Consider the following 3,538-nt stretch of genomic DNA (forward strand, 5'->3'; position numbering starts at 1 on the left):
TTCGGTTATATTTTTATCTAACTACATTTGTTTGAATTGAATTGAAACTTACATGGTAATACTCTATGGATGAAATAAAAACATTTTATAAAATTACTTAAGCAAATCCTTCAAAGAAAAGTATATCAGACAAACGATTACTCACAATTTGCCTCTGTGCCTACACTTTTGTCCAGCACTGTAGGTTTCGTTTGGTTATTTAAAGCAAGATATAAAATCTTATCACGTTCTTTTACAAATACTGATATACCTATTGCGCAGTAATTAATTTGTAAGTACAACTGAGATAGCGACAATACCTATATAAAGGGCAACTTTTCCATCGATGTTCTTCAGTTAGACTGCCATTTGAATCCTTTTAAAGTGAATCCTTTCCTTTAAAAAAATGTGGACCGTAAAAATTGGCATTATGTGTTTCGTTTTCGCGATTTGGCCTGATCCTATTGGTAAATATAATATCTATATTCAGGGTATATTCAAAGGGGCAGTTCTACCAAAACGGGCAGCTAAAAAAAATGGGCAGTTCTAAAAGTAACTTGGAAGACTAGGAAAAGAAGAGAAAGAATATATAAGAGAGAGAGAGAGAGAGAGAGAGAGCGAAATGAGCCTGATGACGAGATCTTAGACCTTTTTTTTAGAAATCGTATACTGTCTTAGAAATATATTAGTATTTTGTTTCAAATTGGTTTTTTTCGTAGCTAATTTTTTGGGTGAAAAACTAACCTATTTTTTTCTTTTGAGCCAGCTAAAGTGTATTTAATTACAAAATAAAACTGCTTTAGCTTACGTACTGATTGCACATTAAATTTTAATTAATTTTTTGCAATTGTAATGTTCTTGTTGAAATTTTTATTTTATCTACTGAGAAACCCCCAACCTTGAAAATTCTTAAATCGAAAAACTACATACGAGTAGAGCAATATTAACTATGACTTGTATAAAAAAAAGCATACGTGTCTTCAAAAATGAATATTTTCTTATATAATTGATGATCAATTATTAGTGATCATTTGTAAGACTGCACAATAAAGTATATGTAAATTTCCCCTTATTAACAGAAAATCATTGACGTTTCGAAATTCTTGTATTTTAAGATTACGTGTGATAAAGTTTATAAATTTAAAATTTAATTATAATGCTTTTGTTTTTATATTTTCCCTAGCATAATTAATGATAAGCAAACATTTGATTATTTTAGAAATATCTGCTCATTCTTTTTGACTTGTTATAAGCTTTAAAGAAGATGAAGAATTTCGTAACTATCATAACACGAAAATTAGTATAGTCAATATCATCCCGCTCCAAATGAATCTGATAAGAATATTGATATTTATTATGTATACCTACTGATTAAATTTCGTAATTATTCTAAAAGTATGAACGAATAACCGTCACCTTTTTTTAATTAATCGGAACAAATTTATTACTGGTGAACAATCCAAAAATCGAGGGAAGGTTTTGATTTAAAGAATTAAGATTTATTTTTGAATTTTATATGTATGTAAAAATTTTAGCTTATTATTAAAACGTATTTTGTGAATATTAAAATTTAAAATATGTTGAAAAAGTCCTGAAACGTTTAATACAAAATTTCAATTGAAAGTGTAATGAAAATAACAGAAGAAAAGATTTGGGAAGTCTAAAGTGGGCTTATGCAGTTTTTCTAAAAAAACGTTTTATTTAAATAAATAACACGAGAGTCGTAGATCAATCTAAAAATTCAATAACCGCATTCTCAAATTCCTCCCTTCCTAACCAAGTGAGTCACATCTACTCCGAAAGGGAAATGTCTTAATGGTGTAATAATAATAATTAATATCAGCATAAGGACATACATTTATCGGTTTTTTTCTAATCTTTGGTGTTCTTAGATCGTCAAATAACTCTCAAAGTCAACATTCTTTTTCTAGCAAAGATTTAAAATATTTACATAAAACGTGTTGAAATCAATAAAGAAATTCATTAAGCTAGAAAGTTTTGCTTTTTTCTGTTAAAGAAATGTTTATTCTTAAGATTTTTTTTTCTTCCAAACCGAATTATTGAACGCTTCTTTGAACCTGAGCTAATATTAGAGAAAAAAGTGTTTTTCTTTAATAAGAAATTTTTACTTAATAAATTTCTCCCTTTTTAAGACGAACAACTTCGAACTTAACATTTTTCTGTTCATAAGAAAAAATTGTATTTTATTTTTTTGTATTTCTAATAAAAAATTAGACCTGGACAATTTTTAAATTAGTAATCGTAATATAATATTGTAAATTCAAAATTAGAAAACAATACATTTCAATAAACTCTATATTCAAGAGATTTAAAAAAAGTACATAAAATGATTTCACAATTGAGACTTTTAGTTTGAAATTATAAACGTTTGCGCCAATAAACTTGGTTCATTTATAGTTTTTCAAAGTTGTTTCTGTCAAAATTTTAAATTATAAATCGTAATTTAATAATAGAAATCCTAAATTAGCAAATATTACATTTAAATATATTTGAAATAAAGTCAGTCAATTTAAACCCTGATAGTAGAAAAATTTAGACATCTTCTATCCATCACTCACTTTATAATGAATGATTGAAATTGTTTATAATATTTAATCATTATTATTTAGTAAGCATAGAAAATGGAATATTTGAATAAAATTTTTGGGATTGCAACATTTGGGTACATTCGGAAGTGTAAAATTTTTCAAAATTTAAACTTTAATTTTTAATTTAAGAAAAAGTAAGAATCCCCTTTCTGTTTAATAAACACCGTAATCGATACAAAAAACGTTTTAACAAAATATTATTAGTCTTCAAGAAACCATAATGATCTTCTTTATCGCTCATGGGACACTTTTTTACTTAATTATTTGGTTATTCAGAACTGATAATTCTGTTTTTTTTTTCATAACTAAAAGTGAATTCTAATTCAGTTAGGTCTTGATTTCTGAATATCTATTCTATCTTGGTCTCCTATAGTAGTAGTTACCTCTATTTCAGGATCTAGTCTTTTTTTTAAATTTATTAACATGATTTTATTTTCAAACTTTAAATTATTATTCAAATTCAAAATTAAGGTTAACTTTACTTAATTGTCAACTAATTATTGTTTTCTTATGATAACCCCTTCATTCTTCTTTTTTATCGTTCTCTCTGCTTCTTCTATTTTTACTAGAGCACCTTTTTCATTCCCACGAGTTTCGCTTTTTTCCTCCTCGTATAGTTTCTTTTCGCTTTTGATCTTCTCTTCTTTCTTTTTCCTTTCTGTCTTTTCTCTTTCCTCTTGTTTTTCTATTGTCTGAATACTCCCATCCTTCTGTGACGTATCTCTCTTCTTTCCCTCTGTTTTCTTTTTTCTTCTGCCACCTTCTGATGGTATATTTTCACTGGTTGCCACCAAGCAGATAAGTTATGAGAGTGAAAGAGGCAGAGAACAGAAAATTAAAAAAAAGTACGTTCTACAGTCTGTCAAGTTAAAGCGTGGGTGGCTTTACTCGCAGTCGGTAAGGTGTATCGACATGATTTTGGTGTCAAAATATTAAGAAGAGCTCCCTCT

Source organism: Belonocnema kinseyi, chromosome 1, assembly GCF_010883055.1.
Source record: "Belonocnema kinseyi isolate 2016_QV_RU_SX_M_011 chromosome 1, B_treatae_v1, whole genome shotgun sequence".
NCBI classification, from domain to species: Eukaryota; Metazoa; Arthropoda; class Insecta; order Hymenoptera; family Cynipidae; genus Belonocnema; species Belonocnema kinseyi.